The following is a 9,530-nucleotide window of genomic DNA, read 5'->3' on the forward strand; positions in this document are numbered from 1 at the left end:
CATATTAAAACGCTCGGACCGAACGTTTTGATTAGACGAACATTTCTTGATCCTACACCTTCCACAGAATATATAAATACAGACAAATACATTTAGACCACTTAACTTAATGATTGCTATCGGGATGTGAAGAAACTTTCAACCAGAATAACAAAAAATGTTTCTGAAGACATTCACCTATTGCGCCTTTAAATACAGTAATTCTGTGTATACAGTATGTGTATGTATTGGAACGCGTGCTGGCCGAAGCGCCGTTATCGACATTTTTCACTTTTTTTGTCTGTAGCTCAAAATGAGCCTGTGCGTGTTCTGATTCATTTTGCCAGCACAGGTCACATATGCTTAAAGTCAAACCATTTTCTACATCACAGACATTTGACCAATCCCGTCAACTTGCGGGACAGGGCTTTTCATCCACTGGTTTTAGATTTCTATTTACAACGAGTTTTTTTTTTTTTCAGCGTTAAGCACCACAAGAAGGAGCCGGCGAGCTTTGCAAGCAGAGGAATGCACATACATGTGTCGTGGTACAGTCATGAAAGAGTGTCGAAGACTGACACAGAAGAGAAGAAATTGTTGAATAAACTCTTTATTTTTGTTTTCTTTGCAGACAAAAAAAAAGCATTCTCGTGGCTTCATAAAATTATGGTTGAGCCACTGAAATGTCACATGGACTATTTTAACGATGTCTTTACTACCTTTCTGGGCCTTTAACTTGGTAGTTGCGTTGCTGTCTATGTAGGGTCAGAGAGCTCTCTGATTTCATCAAAAATATCTTAATTTGTGTTCCGAAGATGAGCAAAGGTCATACGGGTTTTAGATGACATGAGGGTGCGTAATTAATGACAGACTTTTCATTTTTGGGTGAACTATCTCTTTAATAAGAGACTCCACATATACTGAATGAGGTAATGGTATAGAGTATCATTCAAGCCATTTTAAGACATAAAGAAATCACTTTCATGGGGAAAAATGTTTAAATATGTCATTTTGATCACCAAAGATGAGTTTTAAGTAATAACATTAGTGACTGCAGGCAGACTTTAACAGTCACTACAGCAATGGATCCCTCCATCTCCATGTTTAAAGTTTATGGCACGGACACTTGGGTATCACAAAGTAAATAGAGATTTCATGTTGACTTTTAGTTTAAGGCCAATCTATTTAAATAACTCTGCTTTTCTCTTCTCTGATTTACAACTCAACAAGCATGACATCAGGCTGCAAAGACTCAACATTTCAACAGACGTTCAGCAACGTCAGTCATGGAGCGAAAAGGAAACGTGAGCAGATTGAAACTTCCACATACAGTCTGTTTCCAGTTAACCACGTGTGGACTTAAGGAAGAAGTCGGGGAAGCTTTACTTTTAAAATGGTGCATCTCTGGCACTCTTGGATGCCTCATGTCCCACAAACACAGAGCTTAAAAGCAGTGATGCAAAGCAGATTTACAGCAGAAAATCTGCACAGAACAACTGCATAACAAGGGACGTGAACAAGTGTACAGAGCCTTTCATCTGGTTTTGGCAGCAAACACAGCTCTTCTTTACGTCTTTCTGACTCTCACTCTTTATTTCCTTCTGATTTAGTGATCTGATATACTCATCTGTGATGTGACTTTCTGAGTAATGCAGAAGCCAAAGTGCAGTTTAACTACGTGCATTATTATCTTTCGCCCTCCACCGCATGCAGCCGTGCCGCTGCCAGACCCTCTGCAGACTGTAGCTTTATCTAACGCTGCACAGAGGTTCCCTCTCAAACCTGAGGGGCTTCTGGAATGTTACCACTGGGGATTCTTTAATACTGAGGATTTTTTCTTCCTTTAAAGAAGGCAACCAACAGATGCAGGAAGTCCACAAATTCTTGTTTGTCACTGAGTAATCCTGTTACCAGCCCTGTGAATATGAAACGGTGTAAACATGAAAATAAACACTTCCTTTTTTGCTTCTTTTTAAAAAAAAATTTTTTCTGGAGGGGTGAGCATGTACAAGAAGGCCTCGCTTTTTTGGGTTACAGACATGTTGTGACAACTGCATCAGATAGCATGATGTTTGCTTTTGCTTTTATTTCCACCATAATGCTGCTAAATACTTTCTAAATGGTTGCTATGGTGGTTACTTGGTGGTCCAGGTCAAAATAGCCCAATCTCAAGTTCTATTGAGGAGTCATTCATGTTCGCAAATGCTGTCAGATGAATTATAATATTTCTTTAATATGGTATGTTTATTTTTTATTTATTTATTAAATTTTTGTTAAAAATATTAATGCTTAACTTAGCAAGCACTTCTAACTGCAATATTTTTCATATTTCTTTCATAGCTAGGTGACTGTATGGTAACTGGTGTTTTAATTTGCAGTACAGTGATCATAGTGGACAATCCAGATGGTGTCATTTTAAAAACAATGACATTTATTGTCATTTATTGCCATTACAGCATTTATTGTCAAGAGCTTTGAGTCCATTTCTTTTAACAATGCAGTATGTAATATTGCCAGCTAGTGGTCAACCACTAGCAATAGGTACTGCAGTCAAAAAAAAAAAAAATGGCCAGCTCCTCCTCAGACTTGACACTCGTGCGAGTTGCCAGATTGATGGCACGCAACAAGAACGAGCACTGGAAAGCGACAAGCCTTGTGCCCAATTCTGACCCCCGCCAGATTACTACCCCCCTAGTATTGGTAGGTTTAGGGGTAGGCGTGGGGGAGGGGTTAGGATTAGGGGTGGGGTTAGGATTAGGCAATCAGATAGCCTAGCAATTTCAACGAGAGGGGGTAATAATTTGGCAGGGGTCGAAAATGGGCACAACACCGGCACAAACCAAGCCGACTTCAAACAGCTAGCGGCGACGAAACCCGACAGTGTTGTTACCTCGTGTTGGCAGCGTCCGGACCAAAAAGTTGCGCTTGCCTTGAACACACCACTCAGAATACAGCCGACTGCAAACTAACACGTACGTTCTGCGCCTGCGTGAGAGGAATTAGCTGTCTATATCAGCAGCTGTCAATAGTATATATTCGTCATTCAAAGGAGAAATGAAACAAGGATATATGAGAGATACGCAGATATACGAAACTTAAACAAAGCAGCGTTTGCTTACCATTTTGAATAGGCCTATCAGTTGTGTTGATAACTTTCGTCATGTTAAGCAGCTCATGTTGATATGAAAATAGTCGCATATTGGAATGCTTGGGAAAGATCACGTAACGTTAAAACAGCCTTCTGTCTGTGCCGCCTCATTTACTTGCTCGTTTTCATCACTTACGCTTTAATTGTCAAGCACTGACTCGTTCGCTGAACTGAACATCTAATCTGAGTTCTCACTTGCTCCGATGGCCCTGACACCGATTCAACATGTTGAATCTAGCAAACTGCCATCTAATTGAGCCCAACAAGAGCCGACGTGTGGAATACACCAAAAAAACTAACCCAACAGACACTCGCTGATGGTCAATGACCAACTGTCTGCTTGGTGTCCTGGCCTTTACAAGTAGGCCTAAGTTGATTAGTTCATTTATCCACATTTTAATATGTCATCACATAGCTTTTTAGATGGATGCCGATGTTTATTTGATCGGGTAGAATCTGTGATCTCTTAAACTGCACTACTGGAGTTTTAGGCCAATTTATCCCGTTTTCCCCTCTTGAGAATCTGAGAATCGGTTCTGATGATCGGCATGGATTATCTGGTAATGTGAGGCTTTTACAGATCGAATCTAGCACCTCCCAGTCTGCTCACACACAAAATGGGGACTACCCGATCATACCAAACATGTTTGATATTTAGGATTTCCTATCAGATTGATCACAATTACATCAGTACTTTCACAATAGCCAATGCGCAACCCCCAAACAAGCTGCTGTACGGGTTTGTTGGATAGTGGAGATGGAGAAAACTGCTTGTGTACGTTTTTCAATAACACAACTGTCTGTATAAAATGTGTTGAAAATGTACCACAACCATAAGGACAAAGAGAAGCGCTGGGGTGAAATCCCTGAGTGAAAGGTGAGTGTGGAGAGCTGTTAGCATGCTAGCTAACATATGTAAACTTTAGTTGTTGAAACGTCAATGATTATCTGCTGCGTAAGATCATGTGAGGAGCTTCCTCTGGCTTGATAATTCCATGATAAATTCCTCTGGCAGATTTCATAATCAGTTCCTAGTGTGAGCCCAGCTCTACTCCAGTTCATTGTTTCCATGGCTGCAATATGCTGTGTTTTCCACCAACTGGCAACCTGGGGTGTCGAAATCTGAAGGAGAAATTAGCAATGGGTGAAATCACACAGACCAAAACAAAAACAGACATTCCGACACGGAACACACATTTCGAAGTGGAATAACTGGCTGTAGCATACTTGAAACGAGTATGTGAACTTAGCATGTTTCCTAAACATCTGCAAATGTATTATTGTATTTTTATGCTTTAGTACAGTCAAAAAATTACATACAGTACCTATAAATCATACAAAATCAGAAAAGAAAGTGCATTGCATTAAAGTGGTATCACACTTGCACGTCGGTCCCATGCATATGTTAATATGCCTTTCCCACACACACACATATGACATGATTTCAAATGCATTCGCCGCTTCCAGGCCATTTGGGTGCACAGAGATACGTGCGCGGCCTGTAGACTGTAATATTCCCGGTGGGATTTAAAGGTTCCACTCTCCTTTTGCTTTCATTAGATCATAATAACACACAGGGCCTATCTTCAAACACAGCATGCTGATGACATGCAGACCTGAAGCAGGGCCCTATGGGGGCCACCGCTCTGAGGAGGGTGTAACAAATACGGCAGGATTATTAGAGTGTCGTGCAGCTGACGGTGGTGCCCACCAGCTGGGCCGATCCTCTCAGCTTATCTTCAGAAACCTGGCCCCTCAGGTTCAATCAGCTTGAGGTGTCGAATATGCCAGGGCTTTTGCTTGAGCACCTATTTAACTGTTTAATGATTTTCTATTGATTTTTAGGGGCATAGAGAGTGGGATAATCCACGGCTACGGGGAGAACATGCTACTAATTGTACAAGAGTACATATCTATAAATCGCCAGGAATATTTCTGCAATTTATCGCTGCATAAATAAAATCCTTATTAAGGCTATGGGAGAAATCCACAGAGGAGAAAAATGTAAATCTAAATCTAAATAAAGACTAAATTATCTGAGCTATATTATCAACATCAATTAATGATGTATGCTGAAAAATTACATAATATTATGAATTGCTGAATTCAAAAATATAAATAAAAACTTTGCATCACAGTATTATTTTTTTCATAAAATAAGAATGAGATAAAATAATAAATAAGAAAGATTTTTCAAATTATATGTGTATTACAGTTTTTCTCGATTGCTAACACACTATAACTGATTCATTTGGCCCAATTTTCCAAACCATTCATACAGTTCTCGAAACAAAGACACGTTTCTCAAAACTTTTAACACATTTCACCTGTTTGCACACACATTCCAATTTGCTCAGTGTTTTCTGCAAAACTCTACACAAAAACGCCATCATTTTGCACAGGTTTAACCATGTTCTCATTCAGAAAACACAAACACACAATATAATTAACTCAAGCATCAAAGAATGAACTCAAACAGCACACATTTATCCATGTGTGAACATTACAGTTTTTCCCGATTGCTAACACACAATTCATGAAACAATTCACCATTTTCTCACAACTATAAACACAATCTCAAAACTATACACCAACTTGCACAAACCTCAAACTTCCAGGTCAAAACCAAATATTCTAGTCAAAAACATATTCCCGTCAGTCAAAATCAAACTTTGAACCAGTGAGATCAATTCAAAACACTGTTACTAAAACCTCCTTTTGGGAAATAGGAACCATTTTGCTAGTCAATGACTGTTACAGTATACGACATAAATAGAGGGGTGCAGATACAGTAAAATTCAGCATTAAACTGTAAGAAAAGTTTACTTTCATTACACTACTGTAAAGAAATCTTACTACAGTAGATGACAAGCACTAGAAGAGAAAATTTCAAAAACCAAACAACAGAATATACAGTAAACACACATTGGAATATACTGTCAGTTACTTTACAGAAATAAATAAATAATTAAATTCATTCATTCATTCATTCAGCATCCTCTGCCACGGTAGCACTTGAGGGTGCTTTTAGCCTGTGTATAGAGACGCTAAAAGGTTAGAAATTAAATTTAGCATTTATGTACATTAAAAAACAAGCTGTAGGCTATATCATTTTTACGATTTTTAATGAAATAAGAATTTTGAATAATGAAAATGAGTTTGTGTCTGCTTCTATTACAGTTTTTCTTGATTGCTAACACACAATTCATGAAACAATTCACCATTTTCTCACAACTATAAACACAATCTCAAAACTATACACCAACTTGCACAAACCTCAAACTTCCAGGTCAAAACCAAATATTCTAGTCAAAAACATATTCCCGTCAGTCAAAATCAAACTTTGAACCAGTGAGATCAATTCAAAACACTGTTACTAAAACCTCCTTTTGGGAAATAGGAACCATTTTGCTAGTCAATGACTGTTACAGTATACGACATAAATAGAGGGGTGCAGATACAGTAAAATTCAGCATTAAACTGTAAGAAAAGTTTACTTTCATTACACTACTGTAAAGAAATCTTACTACAGTAGATGACAAGCACTAGAAGAGAAAATTTCAAAAACCAAACAACAGAATATACAGTAAACACACATTGGAATATACTGTCAGTTACTGTAAATAAATAAATAAATTCATGCATTCATTCATTCTTTCTTTCAGCATCCTCTGCCAAATTGCATTACATTATTGGTAGTATCCTTATTTGTTAGAGGAGTTTCTTAGTCTTCTGACAAAAGACTACTCTGCCTCCCCTAGACAGTCGTCTCTCAGTTCTGCACAAATACAGTACATGTAAGGACTACTTGGCTACAAATCAATTCAACAGTAATGAGTTTGAGGGTGTACAACATGTACTACAGTATTTACTGTACATAGAATAATGAACGTTCTCTCATCTGAAGTACTGCTACTATGTACTGTAATTATATTGTATGTGTAAGTAGTATTGAAACCTTGTAGATGAGCCTGTAGGCCAACTTCCCTCATGGTCAGTCCATGCAGAAGAACATTCTCAACCATAGTGATTTGTATTTCATCAGGAACAAATGACCTTTGACCTCATCCCCTTCATTTTTATTTTCCCCTCCAATTCCTCTGTCTCCCCCTACCAGGATTCATTTTCCAAAACACATAATCAGCTGTGCTCTTGTTCATATCATCCTGAGATTCTATCAGTTTTGCTACTTACAGTTTTTCTCGATTGCTAACACACTGTAACTGATTCATTTGGCCCAATTTTCCAAACCATTCATACAGTTCTCGAAACAAAGACACGTTTCTCAAAACTTTTAACACATTTCACCTGTTTGCACACACATTCCAATTTGCTCAGTGTTTTCTGCAAAACTCTACACAAATACGCCATCATTTTGCACAGGTTTAACCATGTTCTCATTCAGAAAACACAAACACACAATTTAATTAACTCAAGCATTAAAAGAATGAACTCAAACAGCATACATTTATCCATGTGTGAACATTAAGTAGCAAAACTGATGACAGAGCTTCAGCTAAATATGAGTCCTCTATTCATAATATTACTAGAGGACTCGCATTTTAACTACTGCTTTACGTATTAATTAAATTCAACTTCTAATTATTACACATCAACCTACACCATTTCTGTTCTAACATGTTGTGCTGTGGTGCTCATGTGGGCGATGCAGGTTCCAGTCTGGCGTGTGTTGGTGTCAATCCACTCTCTAAACAATAAAAGTGGCATAAGGCCAAAAATAAAGAGCGGCAGATTTTGATGTGTTTTTGGATGGCGGTTGGAGACAGCTGTGTACGGGATGTGGCAGGTGAAGCGAGCAGCTGCCGCCTCCATTGTCCTGAAACGAAGCGCGTGACAGATCATGACATCAGCCTCCCACACAGACGCCCATCACACGGTAGCTGTCCTGATCCATGTAACGCACTGGCTCCTCTTGCTTCGTGTTGTGCTAAGACTAATATAATTTACGGTAAAACTCCCAACCTAAACACATGTGGTGTGCATCAGCCGCAGTGTTGCCATCGCCGCAGGTCAATATGGTGTTTCTTACTGACTAAAATCTGTTGGTGTTTTCTTTCAGTCAATCTAGTGCTGGTTTGATGGAGCATAGAGGCATAGAGACCATTGTTTCATCCACTCAGTTGGAATAGTTCAGCCAAAAATAAAAATATGGTCACCATTTACTCACCCTCAAAGTTGTTGCAAACCTGTATAAGTTTCTTTCTTCTGCTGAACACAAAAGATATATTGAAGAATGTGGGTAACCAAACAGCTGATGGTAGCCATGGACATCCACAGTACATCCATAGTCCAAACGGTTCTTTGTGGCGAAAGAAGGTTCTTCAGATTATAAAAAGGTAAGAAAGAGATGGTTCTTTAAATAACCTTTGACTGAATGCTTCTTTGTGGAACCAAAAATGGTTCTTCTGTGGCATTGCTGTGAAGAACCTTTTAAGCAGCTTTATTTTTAATAGTGCAAGTTATATTCTGTATTTTAAATGTATTAATTTAAATACTTTTACGCCATCCTGAGGCCGTGTTTGAGAAACCTGACCAAGACCTTACAGTTTTTTTCAACTGCTTACACACATTTTCTAAACTTTACCTCTCTTTTTCAAAACTTAACACACAAATCCAAGAATTGCACACACAAAATGCCTCACGTCTCTTGCAAAATGACACACTGCATTCAAAAGATCACAAACACATCTCAAAAGCAAACATCCGTCTTACGTTGCAAACACTTTTGCCATAATATATTTTTGGATATGTCATATACACACAGTAATTCAAAACCTAAAGCTCTTCTTTCATGAGCTCCTATGGACATTTCTGTACAAGATCGAAAGTAATTGTCAGAGAGATTTTGAAAAATTCACAGTAAACACGAAAGCAAGATTGAAACCAAACCATTAATTTTTTTACTGTAAGCATTTGTGGTTGTGAATACAGTACTAGAGAAAAGAAATACAACTGTGTAGTTGGACAGAATCCAAACATAATTTTGAAAAAAGATGATTATTCCAAAGGAATTGTGTGTGTGTGTGTGTGTGTGTGTGTGTGTGATGGCTGGGTGCATCTAGGCTCAATCCCTCCTCCGGGCTGGGTCCGGCCACAATACTTCATCCACGTCACATGCTATGTTCTCTCTTGCCAGACACCGTGGAAAGAACCTCCTTGTATGGCGTATCCAACCTTGGATGGAGGCGGCATCAATGTCTCCACATGCCTCCTCCATTGCCTGGAGAAGTGTCATGTTGACATAGGGATGACGATCATACACTTTCCAGCGCCATGTGGGGAAAAATTCCTCTATAGGGTTTAGAAATGGTGAATATGGAGGCAGGTAGACAACAGAAAAATGGGGATGAGTAACAAACCAGTTTTGGACCTGATGGGCGCA

The 9,530-nt window shown here is 38.7% G+C and overlaps 1 protein-coding gene across 1 annotated transcript in view; it reads right to left on the reverse strand.

Moving 5' to 3' along the window:
* Positions 1-2,654, reverse strand: part of park7 (parkinson protein 7) — a 24,388-nt gene extending 21,734 nt beyond the window's left edge. Inside the window, exon 1 of the mRNA XM_016512449.1 lies at positions 2,650-2,654. The gene's annotated coding sequence lies outside the window, so the exon portion shown is untranslated. The remainder of the gene's footprint in view (positions 1-2,649) is intronic.
* Positions 2,655-9,530: the final 6,876 nt, after the last annotated feature.

Source organism: Sinocyclocheilus rhinocerous, unplaced genomic scaffold, assembly GCF_001515625.1.
Source record: "Sinocyclocheilus rhinocerous isolate Xijiao unplaced genomic scaffold, SAMN03320098_v1.1 scaffold2461, whole genome shotgun sequence".
Classification (NCBI taxonomy): Eukaryota; Metazoa; Chordata; class Actinopteri; order Cypriniformes; family Cyprinidae; genus Sinocyclocheilus; species Sinocyclocheilus rhinocerous.